Source organism: Callithrix jacchus, chromosome 6, assembly GCF_049354715.1.
Source record: "Callithrix jacchus isolate 240 chromosome 6, calJac240_pri, whole genome shotgun sequence".
Classification (NCBI taxonomy): domain Eukaryota; kingdom Metazoa; phylum Chordata; class Mammalia; order Primates; family Cebidae; genus Callithrix; species Callithrix jacchus.
Genome location: NC_133507.1, coordinates 141,079,806 through 141,102,701, shown reverse-complemented (window position 1 = coordinate 141,102,701; position 22,896 = coordinate 141,079,806). Strand labels below are relative to the sequence as shown.

Genomic DNA, 22,896 nt, shown 5'->3' with positions numbered 1-22,896 from the left:
AGCCAGTAACAGCACAATGGCACAAAGATCATGGTGGTGATTCTCAAATAACTAAAGTTTGGGGAAAGCTGTGCTTCCATTTTGTTAAACTGAAGTTATTAGTGATTTTTAAATAACAACATTATAGACATATAACTCACCCATTTAAAATGGTTTTTAGTGTATTCACAGAGTTGTGCAACCAGCACCACAATCAATTTTGGAATATTTTCATTACCCCAAAAAGAAAACTGCGCCCATTAACAGTCACTTCCCATTCCCGCCTCCAGCCACCCTCCTCAGCCTGAGGCAGCCACCAACGTACTTCCTGTCTCTATGGCTTTTCCTACTCTGCACATTTCTTATAAATGGAGTCACACAGCATGTGGCTTCTTGCATTTAGCATAATATTTCCAGGGTTATTCCGTGTGGTAGCGAGTATCAGCACTTCTTTTCTGGTAATTGATGAAGCATATTCCCACTGTATGAGTATATAAGAGTATTCACATTGTATGAATACCTTACTTCGCCATTCGTCAATTGATGAACATTTGAGTTGTTTCTACTTTGTAGCTATTACAAATAATACAGCTATGAAATTCACATACAAGTTTTTGTGTGGATATCTGTTTTCATTTCTCTTAAATATATATTTAGGAGGAACTTGCTGGGTCATATGGTCACTGGATTGTTTAACTTTTTTTTTCTTCTTGAAATGGAGGCTTGCTCTGTTACCCAGGCTGGAGTGCAATGGTGCGATCTTGGCTCGCTGCAACCACTGCTTCCCAGGTTCAAGCAATTCTCCTGCCTCAGCCTCCCAAGTAGCTGGGACTACAGGCATGCACTGCCATGCTTGGGTAATTTTTGTATTTTCAGTATTTCGTATTTCAGGGGTTTCACCGTATTGGCAGGGTGGTCTCAAACTCCTGACCTCAGATGATCCACCCACTTCAGCCTCCCAGAGTGTTGAGATTACAGGCATGAGCCACCGCGCCCAGTCTGTTTAATATTTTGAGAAACTGCCAGACTATTTCCACAGCAGCTGCACTGCTTTGCATTCCCAGTAGCAGCACAGAAACATTCTAATTTCTGCACATCCTCACCAACGCTTGTTATTAACCATTCTGTTGATTGTAGCCACTCTAGTGTGTGTGAAGGGTGTCTCATTGTGGTTTTTTGTTTGTTTGTTTTGTTTTGAGAGAGTCTCGCTGTGTTGCCCAGGCTGCAGTGCAGTGGCGCGATCTCGGCTCACTGCAACCTCCACCTCCCAGGTTCCAGCGATTCTCCTGCCTCAGCCTCCTGAGTAGTTGGGATTACAGGTGCCCACCACCGTGCCTGACTAATTTTTGCATTTTTAGTAGAGAGAGAGTTTCACCATGTTGGCCACGCTGGTCTTGAACACCTGACCTCAAGTGATCCACCTGCCTCAACCTCCCAAAGTGCTGGGATTACAGGCACATGCCACCACACACAGTCTCATTGTGGTTTTGAACTGCATTTCCCTGATGGCTCATGGAGTTCAGCATCTTTCCATGTGCTTATCGGCCAGTTGTTGATCCTCTCTGAGAATGTCTGTTCAGATTTGCCCATGTTTAAATGGGGCATTTGTCTTTTCAGTGGGGCCCTTGATTTTTTTTTGGCATCATTATTAGGATCTGCTTGTGAACTGGAAGAGGACAAGAATTAGGATGGGAAAGACTGGCTTCTCTTCCTTCACCTCATCTACCTGGTTGGAGATGATCTGTATCCAGGAGGAGGATCTGTATCATAGAAAGGACATCCCCCCGTTGTGAGTTGGGTATACAGTGGCTTCCCGGGAAAGGATCTGGACTTGCCAGCCCTAACTGTCTGAAACTGGTTCCATGCTGTCGTCTTCCAAGGATTCCAGAACTCCTCCCAGGAAGCAGTTGAACTTCCCCCATTCCTAGCCTGTCCACCTGTCAGTCCATTCAATTTTTGTAGCTGTCTGAGACTATGTTCAGCTCTCCCTCCACACGCTGCCTCTTTGCCTGAAGACTGTTCTTACCTGGAAGTTTGTACTGATAGTGCGTGAGACCCAGAATATGAAGAGGGTGGCCAGGGAGGGAGAGAGGATGGATAGATGGAAAACAGGAGGGGACCGGCAGAGGAACGAAGACATGGGATGTGGGAGTGCCAGTGGAGAGGATGCTGCCTTTTGAAAGATTTTGGCCCAGGTACCTACTCATTTCATTCTCATGCCCTTAGAGAGGAGGACCCAGATGGGAGTACTGCAGGCCACACCCCTCCAAGATGGCATCCATGCAGCCTTCTGATACTGGCAAGGTGTGCTCTGGAAGCGTATGCCTCAAGGTGAGGACTGGAGGAGAGGGCCTGGGTTTGGCCAAATATAGGGGCAGATGTGGATAAAGGGAATCTCCAACTTGACGTTAAAACCTCCTTCCTCAAACTTTTCTGCCTGAAACTTTCTTATCATACCACCGCTGGAGCCTCACCTGCACAGTCTCTGCTGGAGATGGAGTGAGACAGAAGTCATGGTGCAACTTGAGCCAGGGAGTCGTTCCCACATGGGATATAGAGGAACACAGCAGAGGTCACTGGCAGTCCCCAGAAGAGGCCAGCATCTATCTCCTTGGGCCTGGCTCACCACCCCTGGTGCTGACTGCTCCAGAGCTAGGAATCATGCAGTCCTCAGCTGGAACCAGCCCCCTTCGATCCGCATACACACACTCCAGACTGAATTAAGGTAGTGAGCAGTTGGCTGGCGAGGTGGCTCACGCCTGTAATCCCAGCATTTCAGGAGGCTGAGGCAGGCAGATCCCAAGGTCAGGAGTTCAAGACCAGCCTGGCCAAAACGGTAAAACTCTGTCTCTACTAAAAATACAAGAATTAGCTGGGTGTGGTGGCACATGACTGTAGTCCCAGCTACTCGGGAGGCTGAGGCAGAAGAATTGTTTGAACCCAGGAGGCAGAAGTTGCAGTGAGACCAGATTGTGCCACTGCACTACAGCCTGGGTGACAAAGCTAGACTCTGCCTCAAAAAAAAAAAAAAAAAAAAAGGTAGTGAGCAGTTCAGAGAGAATGACAAGTGGAAGACATGAAAGGCCGGAATGGAGAGCAGGAGGATACTTATACTGGGAAAAAGTATCTGACCCTTCCTGAAAGCAGCGTGTGTGGCTTCAGGCTTCAGAAAAGAGATCTGCTTTGAGTTCAAATTACTGCTAATAATCATAGCGTATAATGGGTAAATCTAGGGTTCTAGAAGCACTCTTTTTTATTTTTATCTATTTATTTTTTGAGACAGAGTCTCACTCTGTCACTCAGGCTGGCGTGCAGTGGTGTGATCTTGGCTCACTGTAACCTCTGCCTCTCAGGTTCAAGCGATTCTCATACCTCAGCCTCAGGAGCAGCTAGGACTACAGGTGCCCACCACCACACCCAGCTAACTTTTGTATTTTTAGTAGAAATGAGGTTTTACCATGTTGGCCAGGCTGATCTCGAACTTCTGATCTCAAGTAATCTGGCTGCCTCAGCCTCCCAAAGTGCTGGGATTACAGACATGAGCCACCATGCCTGGCCTGGAAACACATTTTGTATCTGATTCTCACAGCAGCAGCATTTAAAAATTCCCATCTGTCCCTTTCTATCAGATGTAACTAAAAAAATTTAAAGTAAAACTAAAATATAGTTCCCAGTTGGTCACTTATTGCATGCCAAACGATAAGCCAAGAAATGTGTGTGCGCTATGTCCCTTCATTCTCTCAGCCATCTTAGGAGGTTTGTCATTTCATAAGTGAGAAAATAGGCTCAGCAAGTTTAATTGTCTCTCATGGCCACAGAGCTACCAAGAACAATGATTCAAGCCATGGGGTGGGCAGAAGGCAAACTCCTGTACCCCAGTCAGTCTCCCGACCCCCTCCACTGGCCCTCTGCACTGTGGTACCATACATTTTGGGGAAAGGAAAAATTCTAATTACACTTTTGTTTCTGGGATGGGCCAGAGTGCCCCAAGTGTCAACTCACCCCATCCTTTCACGCTGCAGGACTGTTCTGGAAGGATGGCATCACTCAAAGTGTGAGGACCCAGCAGACAGAGCACACGCCCTGGCTCCATGCCCCAGAGGCCTGTCCGAGGAGCAGGTAGGCAGCTTTTTTCCACCAAAGCCACCAGGGTGAGGTGTGTTGGGCCTATGGCTGCTGCACTGCACCTCCCGGTAGACAGAGAAGCTGGGAAGTATCAGGATTGTAGGTAGAAGCTGTCGGGAGCTCAGGGAATGGAACAATAGGAGCTCACATCTGATTTCCAGCGGAAGGAATCCATGATCCATTAGTGATGTCTGCACAGGGAAGAGGCTGGAAAGTGCAGTTCCTCTTTGTTATCCCTGCTTAATCTTTGTCTTCTAGGGGCAAGCACAAGGAGAACCTTCTACTCTTGTTCCCTAAGGTGAGGTTCCCTCCGATTTTGAAATCCTTCACTTGGGCCCCTTCTCTTTTTCTTTGAGCCTGTTCATCATTTTCTCCTCACTCTTGGCTGCTAGCTTCCCTTCCATCAGAACCCCATGACCAGGGTGAGCAAGGAGCAACGCTTTAACTCTGAAGGGGTTTCAGAGGTCCTGAACCAAGAGTGACCAGCCACACTAAGGCCCCGCTGCAGGTAAGGGCCTGGCCTAGTTCAGGAAGACTGAGCCCAGCAAAGGCTATTTCAAGAGGGAGGGAGGGTGATGGAGGGGATAGACACTGGCAGCGTGAGTATTGATAGGGCTTCACTGAGGGCTTCCAGAAGATTCTCCAAGAAGATTCTCCAAGAGGCCTAATGGATGGGAAGAAACACAGCTTTCCACCCAGACAGACCCTGGCTCTGCTGCTTCCCAGTCATGAACTTACTGAAGCTGTGCAAGCCCTCCTTCCACATTGCTGGAATGGTCATAATGGCTACCTTCCCTGGCTGCTGTGAGGATTAAAGGCAGTGTATGATAAAGGTGGGTCAGCAGTTCTGGATGGAAGGAAAATTCTTCATTTCCCCACTGGAGGGTGTCCTCACTTTCTCTGTCTCTCATAGTCTCCCTTTCATAGACTGCAGCAACTCAGGATACAGGGACTGGGGCTTCCGATGGCTTCCTTCTGTATCATTCATAGGCACAGAAATGGAAGGGTCTGCAGAAATCTGCTTCCGAGGTTGTACAACGTTTAAAAAAAGGCATATGGGATCTCTGTGGGCTGGTCATGGTGGTTCATATGCCTGTAATCCCAGCACTTTGGGAGGCCAAGGCGGGAGGATCACTCAGGGCCAGGAGTTCAAGACCAGCCTGGGCAACGTAACAAGATGCTTGCTCTATAAAAATGTTAAAGTGTGGTGGTATGCGCCTGTAGTCACAGCTATTCAGAAGGCTGAGGCAAGAAGTTTCAGGCAATTCTCCTGCCTCAGCCTCCTGAGTAGCTGGGATTACAGGCATGCGCCACCATGCCCGGCTAATTTTTTGTATTTTTAGTAGAGACTGGGTTTCACCATGTTGACCAGGATGGTCTCGATCTCTTGACCTCGTGATCCACCTGCCTCAGCCTCCCAAAGTGCTAGGATTACAGGCATGAGCCACCATGCCCGGCCCTACACTTCTTTTTTGATGATCAAGTAGAAGAAAATTCAGCATTATTGGGGCAAAGGCTAACATCGTGGGATCACAGAGATGACAGAATCTTGATCCAGGTCTTCTGAGGCTTTGCACTTAATGGGTGAACTCTGACTCTGCAATTTCAAGCTTTTCCAAGGTTGTACTTGTAGTTCGCATTTGCAAAGTCTCTCCAACTACAGGTGAGAAACTGGGATCAGGAATAGGTGAGCCCTCATTGATTTCCTCCAAAGGTGGAGTCTGAGGTAAAACATCAGGATGGCCAAGATGAACTCCTGGCTCCACTTCCGCCTTTGTTGTCACTTGTGCCTTGTGTTCCCCAGAGATTGATGGCTGGTAAGTAATTCAGGAGTTGCCACTGGAGCCTGCTCGCCGAGAGAAAGATGAACCAGACCAGAACTTTTTGGAAGGAGAAGGCTTCAAGGGGATCTTCTTAAATACTGTGTTGCACATGAAGCGCTGGAATTGTTCGGCATAGAAGCCTGGGCGATGCACTGAGACTGTCCCCGTCATGTACCAGGGCTTTCCAAGAGTGCTCCAACTTCTTAACAAACCTGTAAGACTGTAGAATGTCAATGATGCCAATATAAAGCAGAAGCCTTTCCCCTTTACTATTCCAGGCGGGGATGCCACCCATATGGTCATCAGTCTCCATAGTGACGCCCCGTCGAGCCTCTCCCTGGATGGATTCCATGGCTGTAGAATACAGAGCCTTTTGGGGGGCCGGTCTTCTAGTGTCAACTGAGTATTGTGTTTCACTGCTTAAGGGCTCTCGTTGTGCATGATCTATATTGTGGATTGACATCAAGAAGCTGTAGTCCATTATCTTGAAGCTCTGCAGCACCAAACAACCACGCTGCAGGGTCTTACAGAGAGCATTGTACATGTCAGCATCCAAAAAAAGACCATCGGGGATGTCTTGTAAGAAGTCTAGGTCTTTAAATGTGGGAAGAGGCTTCTCTCGCTCTTTCTGGGAAGCCCACCGTTTGTAGGTTGAGCCTTTGAGGTCATATTTGATATGCATTTTGACTGATCTTGGTAGAAGATTATTCATCACCACAATCCGAATGTTCTTGCCACCTGCCTGCACACAGTAGAGTCCATAGAATTTAGGCAGCAAATTCCGAGGGTTCTGGTTGAGGTTCATGTAGTATCCTGGAAGCAGCTTCTGTAGCAACTCCGCCTCTTTATGTTGAACTGTCTTAATAATGAACTCATCATCGGTGGACACATAGAACGGGGAAACACTAGCTCCAGAGCTACAGAGTGCCAAAGCCTTCTGCCTTGAAGATTAGTTTGAGCTCAGCAATTCAAGATTATAGTGGGCTGTGATCGCACCACTGCGCTCCAGCCTGGGTGACAGGTTTTTGAGAACCTGTCTCAAAAAACAAAAAACACAACCATCCAAACAAAACATGTGGGCTCTCTGTTTTTCTGAGAATCCCCAGTGTGCCATGACCCCAATCCCAACCTCACCCACCCTTACATACACATACACAGTATACATATATATATGTAAGTGTGTGTGTATCGGGGGGCACTTCTCTCCTTGAGTGAGAGAGGAGGGCCCAGAGCCTCTTACATCAGCCCCCTCAACCCCCTTGCTCATCTCTGTGGCATTGACTAAGTCACCTGGGCAAGGCTCTCAGGCATTTCCTTGGGACCACTGAGCCCTTTGGAGCTCAAATAGGAAACTACCCATCTTGTACCTCCAGCCATCTTTGCAGATGAGAACTCAGGTCCAGCCTGGGCAAGTGTGGAGCCAGGACTAGCCCCTGTCTTCTCACTCCCAGCCTTCCCCATGAACAGCCCCTACCCTTCCTCTCAGCGACCCCCATAGAGGTTGGATTGTTTCACACACCTTAGGCTGAGGAAGTCCCTAAAGAGGGGACATTTAAACTTAGACCCAAATGACAAAGAGGCAGCCAGGGGGAGATCCAGAGGAAGAGTCCCCAAGGCAAAGAGGTTTTCAAAATACATCTGCTATTAGATGAGATTCAGGGGCATGCTGGGGGAACAGACATGTAGGGCTACTGCCCCACTGGGGTTGCAGGGTGTCCCTTATGCTGTGCTGAGGCACAGGATCTGAGAAGTAAAGAGACAGTACACAGAAGGACTGGAAAAGACAGTCAGGCTTGAGGGGCCACGCCACCAATGAGTGGACACAGGCGAGGCCCCAAACATCCAGAAGCGTCTGTATTTATTGGGTACAAGGCAGGGGGTGAGTGAGGTCATCTATAGGCTTAGTGATAGGGCATACATAATCACATGAGTAGCAAGCGAGGGGGCCACCCCATTAGGTCACCTAGTCAGAGAGGTGGGCCAAGTGCAGTAGAAGGCCCTGCTGGGCGCAGTAGTAGAGGGTGGTGTACAAAAAGGGGTCCACCCTCATTAGGTCACCAAGGCTGGGAGGTGGGCTGTGTGCAACAGGTGTCATGCACAACGCTTCTTACTAAGGGCTGGAGACTTCAAAGGATTCTTATAGAAAATTACTGTAAACCAATGCAGTGGGAGCTGACAGACTTGTGCTCTTTTCTAAGATATTTTATGGGAGGATGATTTGAGCTAGTACAGAAGCGAGAAATGCTGACAGGGTGTACAGCCACCGTGACCTGGTCACACCAGAGGGGTTCTGCTCCCTCGGTTATGTGCGGAATCTCAGGCCTGAGGCCTACTTTCCACAGGAACTGGATTCAAGGTACTACAACTCCTTTTTCAGTAGAGGCTCTTGCTCCAAGCCTGCCATACAGCATATGACCTTTCAGGCAGGGACGCCACCGCCTGAGTCTTTGGTTCCTGTCCTGGTCTGACTTTTCCCATGTACTGCTTTCGCTTTGTGACTGCTCTAGGCATTCCTCCTACTACAAACTACTATATGGTTATATAGAAGGACTATATAAATCAGCACTAAATGTGTCGGTACAGCTCCAACTACAATACCTATATGATTATATAGAAAGATTATATGGAACTAAGTATGCTAGATGTAAGTTCTAAGTATGATTATATAAGCTAGATCTATGTAAGCAGTAAGTCATACTTCAGGGGCTAATTCTGTAAACTAATATATGATTATATAAAAGGGATTATAAAAGGGAAATAACTGAGTAATAACACTATAAACTAAGATATTCTTCGGGCACAAATTAGCCTGGGGTTTGCACAGCTCTCCTTCCTCGGTTACCCACACAGACACAGGCCTGTGATAGCAGATGAGCTTGGAGAACAGGCCCAGGACTACTTGGGGCCTGTAGTCCATAGAGAGGGGGCCGGGTGTGATTCAGTGTAGTGGGAAGGCATTGGAGGATTTTTAAGGAAGAGAGTAGGGCAATGTGGTAAGTGTTTCATAAAGACACACTGATGCTGTTGGAAAATGGATTTTGGAATGGACAAGAGTGGAAACAGGTAGACCTGTCTGGGGCTACCGGGTTGCCCAGGTGGGATCCTCAGTACCTGGGACTAAGATCGTGGCGGTGGATCTGGGAAACTTCTAGATGAGCTCCATCAGGGCAACCTGCACCTCAAAGGTGCTCCAGCCCCTCAATCCTTCAAGGAAACTGGTGGTCCCGCCCCCCATCACCATGGCAGCTGGGCTCCTTAGTTTGGATTGGCTGCTGGGCCACATCATTAGTCCTGTGATTGACCCCATGACACGGTCTGGTTGCCATGGTTCTGTCAAGTGTGCAAACAAGGAGCTGCTATGTCTCAGGAAGGAAATGGGATCAGAGATGGGGGACAAGTGAAGGGCCTTGAGACTGCTATTGAGACTGGTTCTGCACTTGGCGGGGAAGGGCAGGGGAGTGGGTGGCAACCACTGCCTCAGTGCATTAACTGAAAATCCCTTGTTTCTTCCCATTTTAGGATGTCTTTCAGCTATTTCCTACTCTGAGTCACAACCTCATAGCTGATTAAGGGCACATGGGAAGCTTCCCATTCCTCACACTTTCCCTGATGCTCTAGGGAAGAACCATTTCAGGCTGAACCAAATCTGGGTTATTAAAGACAATTTTCAAGAAAACTCAGCAGATTTGTTCAGAGGCAGGATGAAGGGGCAGGGGACCAAGCCAGAGCCTCCCAGGTGAGAGGTAGGAGAGGTGGGAGCCAAAGGCAGGGAAGCCTGGGCAGTGGATGCAGAGAGCCACTCCCTGGTTGTCCAAAGGCCTCATTTCAGATGCCCTTTTCCTTCCATTGGTCATTTCTAAAGCAGGTGAAAGGGTGGGCAGCAAGGCAGCATCCCCACACAGCCTTCAGATGTGCCTTACTGGTCTTTCTTCCCCTGACAGAAAGAAATCCCTCTCTCTAGACCCCAGGTCAAGCAGGCCTGGGACCCTGTGCTGCCTTCAGAGGTCCATAATACCCTTTTAGCATTAGGATCCCCCACAGGGCAGTCAAACCAGCCCCACCCCAAGAATCCACAAAGACTTCCGCAGTCAAAGGCTATGCACGTTTAACTTCTGGTACCTATGGTCAATTTTCCCCTGAGAAAGGGGAGTCTAGCCACCAATGTTCAACCCAACCAAACTCCAACAGGTCCCATGCCCGGAGTTTTGTTTCTCAAAGCATCTGCACACTCAGCTTATCTGTTTTGTTTTGTTAATTTTCAGTGTTTGCTGGGTAGTCAGCTCATCGGATCCTCATAAGTGGGAGCACAGTATCAAGCCCCACCACCATGAAATGCAGAGAAATTACGAGAGAGTCCTTTAGTATACAGGCTCAATGATGCCGCCAGTTTATGTCCTCTCACCTGCCACTTTGTAAGGACATCAATAAATATAATGCTCAACTAGTCACATTTATTTATACCTATTTTTATTAGCTAAGTTGACTCTTACCACCACCCACCCTACTTTTCCCCATCAAACATTTTACTTTCTTTTATTCAACCCATATTTTTAAAGATTTGTGCTTCACTGTGCCTGGCCTCTGCAATACACAGTTCCTGCCTCAATTGAAGACTAGGGCAATTGAAGGCAATTGAAGACTAGGCAGGGAAGTAAGACAAACATATGACATATTTGTGCAATAGATATTGAACACCTGTGCAGCAGACCAGACAGGTGCCCTGCCTCATATCCAATGACCCATCTCCGAGGTTACCTGCAGCAACAAGTAGACAACATCTGCATGCTGATAGCTTCCCACCTCAAGCCCTGGAAACACTCTGATTCTCATCCTGTGGGTTTTCTGGAATGCCAGGAGAACTTGCATATCTGTGCACCAGCAGCCCAGAGTGCCTGGGACTTACCACCCTCAGGGGCATTCCTCAACACATTAAAGGCTGAGTTAGCCAGGTGCAGTGATTCACCCCCGTAATCCCAGCACTTTGGGAGGCCAACGCAGGTGGATCACCTGAGGTCAGGAGTTCAAGACCAACCAGCCTGACCAATATGGTAAAACCCTATCTCTACTACAGATACAAAAATTAGCCGGGCATGGTGGCACCTGCCTGCAATTACTGCTACTTGGGAGGCTGAGGCACGAGAATCACTTGAACCCAGGAGGCAGAGGATGCAGTGAGCCAAAATCGTGCCATTGCACTCCAGCCTGGGCAACAGAGTGAGACTCTGTCTCAAAAAAAAAATGCTGAGTTAGTGAATAAGTATTCCAGTGTTTCCTCCTCCCCTTGATGGGATCAATTCAAGACAGCTTCCACAGGTCTCCTCAGGAGTCCTCAGCAGGGTTGATTCTCAACTGCGCACAACAACCTGCTCACCAACCTTCTGTTCACTGGCTTTTCTCCTTTCCTTCTCTCACTTTCCACTTCCTCCACTCGTGCTTTCAAGGATGACCTGCCACCTGGACCACCTACACCCTACATCTTCATTTCAAGTTTGTTTTTGGGTGAATACAAACTAAGATGACATACTGTGTTTTGGACTCTAGGCACTAGGGATACAGTGGTGAACAAGACCAAGTCCTTGCTCCCATGAGCGTTGAGCTATTTAATGACCCTTCAACCCACAGGAAAAAGTCCAGGTTTCTTTTCTGGTCCACGTGGCCCTCAGTCTCCTGCCAGCCTCTCCTGCCTCATTTAAAGGCATTCTCCCTTCTGCCTGTGTGGGTGCTTCAGTAATTCAGCCCTACTTGTGTTTCTCAAATTGGGGCCCGCTGGTTCCACTGCTCAGCCCTTATACACACAGTACTCTCTACCTCTAAGTACCCACCAACACACCTCATCCCTCTTATCCTAAAAATATGAGCTCGGTATTCCCTTCTCTATTGTGCCTTCTCTGACCTTCCTATCGCTTCTCCCACCTGAGTTCATCACCCTCTTCTCCGTGCAAACTCAATGGTTTGACTTTCTACCTTGTAAGTAGGACTGCTTCTCCTTGGGGTCACTGTATATGACTGACTCATCTCTGTGTCCTGGGTACCTCACATAGTACCTAGCTGTGGGATGGAGACCCCATGGGAGACCCCAAAAGTGCTGAGACAAGGGTCTGAAGCCTCAGCCTGTTCCCATATGAATACAGAGTTAGAAAAGAATTAGAGATATAGTTACATAGTTATTCCTATATATAATCATGAATAATCACAGTTATTCATATGTAATCACAAAGAAACACTCAATATAATCTTTTAATCTTACTAATGATTATTGGGTTATGAAGTGTGGAACTGAGGTGACATTGTGAACTAAGTGATCCTAAGGCAAGATGCTCTAAGCCGTCTGTCACGCCCGGATTGGCTGCTGGGCCACATTATTAGTCCTGTGACAGGACTGTGCAGCAGTATCGGCGCTGGGAAAGCGCCTGCTGTTTAGCCAGCTGGGGAAGGAGACGTCCAAAATGTCCAAGACGTGTCATTCCTCGGGAGAGTTAGGAGAAAACTCCGCTCCTCCAAGCTTTTACAGTGGGCCTGATGGCTGTCAGGGAGGCCTGCAGACATCGGGGGCTTAACTGTCTCTATGTGAGGCTGTGTTTCAGTGGTCACATCACGTTCCATGTCTACTTTCATGTTCCGCTTCTGCACCTGGTCCCTCCCGTCCTTAAAAGATAAAATCAGTAACGGTAACATAAATCCTAATGTCTTTGCTCTTTCTTGACAAGTATGAAAAAGAGCTGATGCATTAGGTTTTCTCCTCCCCTCAGCTTCTTGAAAGATGTGGACCCCTGTCTCCAAGACACGTGATTTACCTGACCCTATCACTGACCACCATTACCTCATCCTACCTACCCTGCCCCCTGCTTTGTACTCAGTAAAAGTCAGAGTCTCCAGGCACTCGGGGCCGGACTCCGCACTTTGGCTGGCAGTGGACCCCCCCGCCCAAACTCTGTTTTCTCTTTCCTGGTGTCTTGTGTCTTTTATTTCCATAGTGTCTTATCTCCACACCTGTAGAGAGGAGCTCACAGGACCCTGAAGGGCTGGACCCTACACCTAGGTACAGCACAGGCACTCAACACATATTTATTGAGTGGAGTTAAATAAATATAGTAGAGAAAAAGAGCTACAGCTAGAAGGCTGTACTGCTCCATCCGTGAAATTGGTATTGAATTCTGTCCTTACAAGTGGACCTCACCACTCTGATGGCCTGTGACCCTTGATTGTACATGTGACTGAGTGATATGGAAAGGCCCCAGCAGGGAAGAAACCTGAGGTCTGGGATGGATTTCAGTAGGAAGTGCTGAAGTATGGGCAATAGCATAGAAGATGAAGAAGTTGGAAAGCAGGAAGGTTTGTGAGTGAACGAGTAATTCTGGAACTGCTGGTGGTAAGTGTGGAAATGTAGGTTTAGGCTTGAGGATGGAGGGCCAGTTTTTATCATTTAGATCTTATTTCTATGTCAGGCCATGGGGAGCACTGACATTTTGTAGTCAAAGAAATAGCATATTTGAAGGATGAATGTGAGAGTAGAGAGAGAGGAAATATGTGAAAAGGAGGTAGCCAATTAGAACAGTGGTAGTATGACTTACGTGTGCCCTAAGGGGCTGAAATTGGGCAGAGATGGAGCAAATGGAAAGGAGACACCTTTGAGATTGTGCTGAAGAGTGAGCCTTGGCAACTGTTTGGGTTTCAGTGAAGAGATAAAGAGAGAAGCCACCTAAATTTAGAGAACGATCGCCTGGGAAAATAATCATGCTACTTACAGAAAAAGGGGTGACTGGAGAAGGAAGGATTTGAGAAAGAAATCTGCTTGACTCCTAAGAATTAAAGCCAGAGTCTGGCACGGTGGCTCATGCCAGTAATCCCAGTGACTGAGGGAGGAGGCCAAGGCAGAAGGATTGCCTGAGGTCAGGCGTTCAAGACCAGCCTGGACAATATAGTAAGTAAGGCCTATGTATATGTATATGTATATGTATATGTATATGTATATGTATATGTATATGTATATGTATATGTATATATATGTATGTATGTGTATGTATATATATATATGTATGTATGTATGTATATGTGTGTGTGTATATATATGTATATATATATAAATGTTTTAGCAGCCAGATGTGGTAACCCATGCCTGTAGTCCCAGCTACTTGGGAGACTAAGGATCCCTCAAGCCCAGGAGTTTGAGGTTACAGTGAGCTATGATCATGCTACTACACTCCAGCATGGGTGACAGAGCAGAAACCTGCTTCTAGAAAAAAGAAAGAAAGGAAGAATGGGGAGGGGAGGGGAGGGGAGGGGAGGGGAGGGGAGGAGATGGGAGGGGAGGGGAGCGGAGGGGAGGGGAGGGGAGGGGAGTGGAGGGGAGGGGAGGGGAGGGGAGGGGAGGGGAGGGGGAGGAGAGGGAAGGGGAGGGGAGGAGAGGGGGAGGAGAGGGGAGGGGAGGGGAGGGGGAGGAGAGGGGAGGGGAGGGGAGGGGAGGGGGAGGAGAGGGGAGGGGGAGGAGAGGGGAGGGGAGGGGAGGGGTGGGAGGGGAGAGGGAAAGCCAGAGGCCTATTCAGGAACATTACTGTAGAAATTCTCTCCCCTCTTCTCTATCATTTACTCCTTATTTCTAGATAATTCCCATAAACGTGCAAACATCCTGGAATAGCTCCCATATTAAAAAAAAAGAATAACAACAAACACTTGATTTGTGCTCCTGGCAATGGTAGACTTGATAATTTATCCCACTCTTGATGAAAACACCTTGTCTTAGTTTGTGTTTAGTCCCAATTTCAGCCAAGAGTTCAAGAATTGGCCTTAAATGAAGATGGCTTATTTTTGGCTATGATCCTAAAGAACAGGTGGTCAAGGGAGTGAAAAATTAAAACTGGCAAGTAGGGAAAATCAGTTTAAGCATGTGTAATTGAACTACTTACCACTGTGGACAACTAAAGTTCAAGCTCACTGGGGACTCTTGAGGAGCCACGTAGAATATGCCTGCGATTTGTTTGCCCAAGACTGAGGGGAGGGCAGTGCTCATTGACCTGCTTCTGTCTCTGATTGGTCAAGGACAGCCCAAGTCAAGGAATTAGAGCCAAGTATGTAAAGGAGGTTTTTTTCACGCATTAGGATGGCTGAGTAGATTTTTGCAGTCATCCTTCACTACGTTTTAGGGCAGAAAGTCAGGGATTGGCTGCACAGCAGAGGCAAGTTGCTCTCAGGCCACATCTGGTCCCATCTGGCTTCCACAACAATGGCTGGAGTAGAGATGGGCTGGGAGCATGTGAGGCGGAGCATAAGCCGTGTCTAATATACAACTAAAAATTATGGACAAGATCAAACGCATACCTTCTCAATGCCCCCAAGGAACTATCAAGATAATAAGAAATTAATGGGGCCAGTCAGCCTCCAGGAGGGGACAGAATCCAGAGAGGTAAGAAAGCTTGCTGACTGGGTAGAAGCAGCTGAGAGGCTGAGCTGGAATTCTGCCAGCCTTATGGGGCTAGAGAATCACGTGGAAATTCACAGCCTGTGAAGAGTAAGGTCTCTGGTTTAAAACAAACAAAAAACAATGAGAACAAAAACTTCCCCATTTTTCCTCAGGACTGCAAAGAGTTACACCCGAGAAGGGTGAAACAGAGGTACACTAGCTCTTGTTTATAAAACAGCCCAGCTTCAACTCATCTGAGGAATCTTAAAATCAGATTAAGGCAATTTTAGATTGTTAGTGCAAGGGTAGGTCTCAAATTATTTCTGCCTTTTTTTTTTTTTTTTGTCAAACAATGTGTCCAACACAAGATCAAAGATAAACAGTCACAAGAGGAAATGAGACTATTGAGTGAGAAGCAGTAAAAAACAATAGAAAACAAAAATAGTACCACAATGATGCCAGATACACATGAAAAAACACGGCTTACCCTGCTCACGGCAATAAAGGACAAATTTGAAAATATTGTCAGAACTAAAAAGCATGAGAAATGTCAAAACAGATTTGGAAAAGAACCAAAGAAAAATTCTAGAATTTAAAATTTCTATTACCCCAGTTAAAAAAATAATGGGATAGGATTAATAACAGATTAAAAGAGTTGAATTCAATCACAAACTGGAGTACAAATGAGAAGAAAATACTGGATGAAGGCTGATGGAAATGCAAAAGTGAGGGTAAGAACTATACAGGAGGTGGGAGCAGTGGCTCAGACCTGTAATCCCAACACTTTGGGAGGCCAAGGTGGCTGGATCACTGGAGTCCAAGGGTTCAAGACCAGCCTGGGCAATATGGCAAAACCTTGTCTCTAAAAAAAGTAGAAAAATTAGCCAGGTGTTATGGCATGTGCCTGTAATCCCAGCTACTCAGGAGGCTGAAGTGAGAGGATCACTTGAGCCCAGGAGGTTGGGGCTATGAGCTGTGATTGTGCCACTGCACTCCAGCCTTTTGATACAGAGCAAGACCCTATATCAAAAACAAAAAACAATTATATAGATAGAGAAATAATGTTTAACACGCAGTCCACTGAAGACTAAAAAGGAAAGTTGAGACAGAATGGAGCGATACAATACTTAGAGTTAATAGCTTCGAGTTTTACAAAAACATGTACGTCTTCAATGTAAAAATTCCTGGCTGGGTGCAGAGCAGCACTTTGGGAGGCCAAGGTGGGCAGATCACCCAAGGTCAGGAGTTCGAGACCAGCCTGGCCAACATGGCGAAATCCGTCTCTACTAAAAATACAAAAATCAGCCCGGCATGATGGTAGGCACCTGTAATCCCAGCCACTCGGGAGGCTGAGGCAAGAGAATCACTTGAACCCAGGAGGCGGAGGTTGCAATGAGCTGAGATCACACCACTCTACTCCAGCCTGGGTGACAGAGTGAGACTCTGTCTCAAAAAAACAGAAAAAAAAAAATCCCAAAGAAATACATGCAGGATTAAAAAAAAAGAAAGAAATCCATACCTAGAAATATTACAGTGAGACTGCAGGAAACCACAGACACAGAGAAAAAAGCAACTGCTATGGTTTTGATATTTGTTTCCTCCAAAATTCATGTTGAAATTTAATCCCAATGTGGCAGTATTGAGGGGGTGCTTTAAGAGATGATTGGGTCATGAGGACTCTGCCCTCGTAAATGGATTAATCCATTCCTGCGCTAACAGGTTAATGGACTAATGTGTTATCACAGGAGTGGGACTGTGACTTTTAGGAAAAAGGCAGAGCTGAGCCAGTATGCTCAGCCCCTTGGCCATATAATGTCTTGCAGCACCTCGAGACTCTGTAAAGCATCCTTACCAATAAGGCCATTACCAGATGCAGCCCCTTAACCTTGGACTTCTCAGCCTCAATAACTGTAAGAAATAAATGCCTTTTCTTTATAAATTACCTACTTTCAGTTATTACGTTATAAGCTGTGGGTAACCACCCATATAGGCACTGGGGAAGGAGAGCTAAGCAGAATCCTGGCACAATTAAGATCTCAAGAATATCTCAGTTTATAGTGTTACTACTTAATTATTTCCTTTTATATAATTATATATTGGTTTCTAGAATTAAGGCTTGGAGAATATCTCAGTTTATAGTGTTACTACTCAGTCATTTCCCTTCAGATAATCCTCAATATATAATCATATGTTAGTTCATAGTATGAGTGCCTAAAGAATATCTTACCACTCAGTTATAGATAGATAGATAGATAGATAGATAGATAGATAGATAGATAGATAGATGTGTGTGTGTGTGTGTGTATGACTATATCTTAGTTCATAATCGGAGGAATGCCTAGAGTAGACACAGTACAGAGCATGAATTAAGGAATAAGCAGCTTATAGTCAGAGGAATGTCTGGAGCAGACACAGTGCAGAGCATCATTTAAGGGAAAACAGTTATACCAGGACAAGAAGTCATGGCCCAGGGGGCAGTATTGCTGCCCAGGTGGGAGCTGGGCACTGTGCATGGCCCACCTCCATGCCTCGGTGACCTAATGGGGATGGACCCCTTGCTGTGCACTGTCCACCTCCTAGCCTAGGTGACCTAATGGAGGTGGACCCCTTGTTTTATTGCTCACGACCCTATCACTATCCTTAAAGATGATTTCACTCACTACCCTGCCCCCTAACCTATACACAATAAATACTCAAGCTTCTGGACATTCAGGGCCTTGCCTGACTCCACTCACAGGTGGCAAGGCCCCTCAGGCCCAGCTGCATTTTCCTTGTACTTCTGTGTCCTGTCTCTTTATTTCTCAGATCCTGTGCCTCAGCACAGCATAAGGGACAGCCAACGACCCTGTGGGTCTCTCAGCCCTACAATAAGCAACAGAAAATGGACTAATACAACAGTTGTGGAATAGGTCAGAGGGAGAAGATTACTTTTAAGACACAAGTTACAGTTATGCCAATAGCAATAATGGCAGCCAAAAGACACTATACTGATGTCCTCAATGTGCCAAAAGAAAACAATGGCCAATCTAGAATGTATTTTTTTTTTTCGAGACGGCGTTTCATTCTTATTGCCCAGGCTGGAGTGCAGTGGCATATTCTCAGCTCACTGCAACCTCTGCCTCTCAGGTTTAAGTGATATTCCTGCCTCAGCTTCCCAAGTAGCTGGGATTGCAGGTGTCTGACACCACACCTGTCTAATTTTTTTATATTTTTATTAGAGACAGGGTTTCACCATGTTGGTCAGGCTGGTCTCAAACTCCTGACCTCAGGTGATCCACCCACCTTGGCCTCCCAAAGTGTGGGATTACAGGCATGAGCCACCGTGCCTGGCCCAACCTAGAATTCTATACCTGGTATACTTTCCAAAAATAAAAGTGAAATAAAGACATTATCAGAAAATCATGTGAGAGTTTGCAGCCAAACCCTTTCACTAAAAGAAATTCTGTAGGGTGTTCTTTAACCAGAAAAAGAGGATCCTGAATGGAATAATTTTCCAGTGTTATGTTGAATTGAAGTGGCAAGGGGGTCATGCAGCCCTCTGCACTTTCTGGTTCTGCATCCTTGGATTCAACCAACCATGGATCAAAAATATTTGAATAAAAACTTGCATCTGTGCTGAACATGTACAAATCCTTTTTCTTGTCATTATTACCTAGACAATATAATATAGCAATGATTTACGTAGTACATACATTGTATTCGTATTATAAGTAATCTAGAGATGATTTAAAGTATACAGAAAGATGTGCACACATTATATGCAAATACTACACCATTGTATGCCAGGGACTTCAGCATCTGAGGATTTTGGTCTTGACTGGAGATCCTGGAACGAATCTCCTATGGATATTGAGGGACAACTGTACTTCCTTCCTTTTCTGCTCTTAGGGGAAGGTTGATTTCTTTTTTTTTTTTGAGATGGAGTCTTGCACTACTGCCCAGGCTGGAGTGCAATGGTGTGATCTCAGCTCACTGCAACCTCTGCTTCCCAGGTTTAAGTGATTCTCATGCCTCAGCCTCCCGAGTAGCTGGGATTACAGGTGCCCGCCAGTGGAGATGGAGTTTCACCATGTTGGTCAGACTGGTCTCAAACTTCTCTCAGGTGATTCACCCACCTCAGTCTCCCAAAGTGCTGAGATTACAGGCATAAGCCACCACAACCAGCCAGGGGAAGGATTTTGATCATTAACTATAAATTAGCTGTGGCTTTTTTGTAGATGCCTTTTTATCATATTGAAGTTCTCTTTAATTATCTTAGTTTTTCTTCATCTGAGAATATCCTTATTTCACCTTCATTCCTAAAGTGTATTTTTGCTGTATATAGAATTCTTAGTTGACAGCTCATTTCTCTCACCACTTTAAAGATGTTATTTCACTTCCTTCTGGCCCCCATGGTTTATAATGAGAAATCCAGTTATCTGAATCTCATTGTTCTTTAGTCATGTGTTGTTGAAGACTTTTTCTTTGTTTCAGTTTTTAGAATTTTGATTATAATGTGTCAGAGTATAGACTTCTTTAAGTTTATTCTATTTGGCATTCATTAAGCTTTTTGAATCTTTAGGCTTATGTCTTTTGACACATTTGGGAATTTTTCAGTCATTTATTTATTCAAATATTTTTGTATATGACTCTCTTCTCTCAATTTGGAATTCCAATGGCATGAATTTTGGACTTTTGGTATTGTCCCACAGGTCCCTGAAGTTCTGTCAACTTTTTTCCCAATGTTTTTTCTCTCTCTTGTTCTGATTGGATTATTTCTGTTGACCCATCTTTAAATTGACTGACTCTTCTGTCATTTCTATGCTGCTTGGAGCTCCTCCAGTGAGTTTTTATTTTGGTTATTATATATTTTTAAATGGCACATTAGAGAAATAAACAGAACAACCAGTGATAGGAGATAGGACTAGATAAATAAGCTCAAAACTGCCCAGACAGAGTTTTGTAGGCAACAGTAGAGCATCTAGATCTTATGCGAATTACAGAGGAAAAAAATCACTGGGGATTTTAAGGAAGGGAATAGAATGATGTGATGTACAATTTTAAGAGACTGTTTGACAATGTATTGATAGGGGAAGGAGTAGAATCAATAGACCAGTTAGGAGGTGTTGTCTTGGTCCAAGAAGGATGGTGGTGGCCCGGGCGAGGCGATCCCAGTGGAGCCAAGCACTTCCATCTGGCCCTGCACTGACCCTCCAGGCAGCCTGAACCTCAGGAGGCTCTAGATCCTCATGCTTCCGAGGAAACTGCTTCTTGATGCCTGTCACCATGGCAGCTGCACTTCTCCTACCTGGATTGGTCAATGGAGTGACATCGTAAGCACTGAATGACTGATCCTCACAATAAGAACTGGTTGCCATGGTGCTACTAATTATGCAAGCAAGAGTCTGCCTTTCTCCTGCAGGCTCAAGGTCCTTGACTAGCTCTGTACCTAAGGGAAAATCAGGGAGGGAGAGAAGATCGTGACGCTGGAGCCAAGGGGAGGCTAGCTGTCAGGTCGTTGCTGAGTCACTGTTCCTCAAGACTTGCCCAAATCAAGACCGCTACTAGAGGCTCTTATATAGTGGGGTGAGGGGAACTTATATTGTGGAGAGGGAGCCCCTGGCACATACATACACAAATTCCAATTCCCACTTTTCCTCCCGTTTTAGAGTTTCTTTGAACTGTTTCCTTCTCTAAGTAAAAGTCTGCCACAGATTGAGGCCTTCCTGCTCTCCCAGCCCCATTGCCCTGCAGAGAGGCAGTTCTAGGACAACTTGCTACTGGATTTTTAAAATTGGGTTGTCATGAAAATTCTTTAAGCAAGGTAAGACAGTGGGCCCCAGTCAGAGCCTCTGAAGTAAAATATGTAAAGCCAGAACAGAGGGGACATTTGGGGTGGGGATCGGAACAGAAAAACTCCTTGGCACGGATGGAGCCTAGGCTTCTTCTGATCCCTTCTCCTTCCAGACATCATTTGTAACATGAATGTAAGGCAGGGCAGGACCACAGCCAAATTACAATCTTCCTTTGCTCCCTCTCCCCAGCTACACTTAATGGTAGTCTGTCTTTCTTCTTGGGAAAGAAAGTTCCTTCCTGTGAACCCCTGGTTCAATAGGACTGAGAGCCTCCTCAGTCTTCTGAGGGTATTATCTCAGCATTAGAATCCCCTCCAATAAACAGTAAGAAGAAGTGCAGCATCAATGCTCCTGTACATTATTATTTTGATAGCCATTCTCCTGCTAGTTTAAAATCTTAAAATACAGAAAGGAGCATACCAACCTTTGTTCAGCCCAGCCAAAGACCAATATTTCTCCTTTTCCAGGACCATTACACTTCACAAAGCAGGTTCACATTCATTTGCTCTTAGGCCTCAAATTATTGCTGTAAATTTATTTTAAAATAATTTGTCCAGCATATAATCAGTGATAGCCAGATAAACCTCTAGCTTCTGGCATGACAAGACAGAAACTTGTGTCAGACCCTCCTACAAACATTGAATATATACTCTAGACAAAATATTAAAATAACTGTATGAAAGCATGGCGATCGATCAAGAGTTAGAAACCTAGAAGGACATATAATCCTCAAAAACAGGGAGTCCACCAAGTGAGTTCTATATGTATAGGCTTTTCCTCTAGATACTTCAGAGTTCACTGCAGTATCTGCAGAGAAACAGCTCTGTCAGCAAGTGGCTGTCTTACTTACTGAGGAAGCAGCTTTTGGAGTATAGAGATGCCAGAGCAGCTGGAAATTGAGGGAGAAATTTAGAAAATGAGTAAATTACAGAGAGAGGCATTCAAAGTCTGCATACCAATTTCCCTCAAATCCTTAGCTGTCTTCTAAATGGCACTCATGCAGGGTGAGATTTCAAGGAACCTATCTAGTGAAAAAGTCAAATGTCTGAACAGGGACTTTGGCAGCTGTCACAGCATTAGGGTGACCTAGTTTGGAGTTCAGGATCCATAAAATAAAGAGTTTTGGTAAATGACTTTGGGTTATGTTGAAATCTAAAAAGGACTACACCTTGGGCCCCACCATATCCCAGAATTAAGAGATACAGCCTAGAATTGAGAATAGGATGAAGCACTCCTCCTCTAATCAGACTGCCACAGGATCAAGAATTTTGCCAAAAATTTAATTGCCTGCCTGAGCAAACTCAAACTATTACCCTTTAAATGTAATAATATAATTCAGATCCTTTGTAATGTACCAACCCCAAACGTTCAGTATACAAACCCTTAGGTTTAAGTAATCCACCATCTTGACCTCCCAAAGCCCTGGGATTACAGGCATGAGCCACCACACCTGGTTTAATAAATGTTGAAGCTTAATGAAGAAAAAATTTACATGCCAGTCTAGAAGTTAGAAAGCTCACAAACTAGTTTATAAGTACACAAAAGTGAAAGCAAGAGGTCAGTCAGCTAGTTATTACAACAGCTCAATGTAGAAGAGTACAGTGTCCAAGGCCTGGCATGGTGGCTTATGCCAGTAATCTCAACACTTTGGGAGGCCAAGGTGGGAGGATTGCTTGAAGGCAGGAGTTTGAGACCAGCCTTGGAAACATGGCAAAATTCTGTCTCTACAAATAAAATA

At 45.7% G+C, this 22,896-nt stretch overlaps 1 pseudogene across 1 annotated transcript; it reads right to left on the bottom strand.

Moving 5' to 3' along the window:
• Nucleotides 1–5,507: 5,507 nt before the first annotated feature.
• Nucleotides 5,508–6,835, bottom strand: LOC100411788 (phosphatidylinositol 4-phosphate 5-kinase type-1 alpha pseudogene; annotated as a pseudogene). Its single transcript, XR_013519397.1, has one exon. The product of XR_013519397.1 is annotated as a phosphatidylinositol 4-phosphate 5-kinase type-1 alpha pseudogene (transcript).
• Between the last annotated feature and the right edge of the window lie 16,061 nt (nt 6,836–22,896).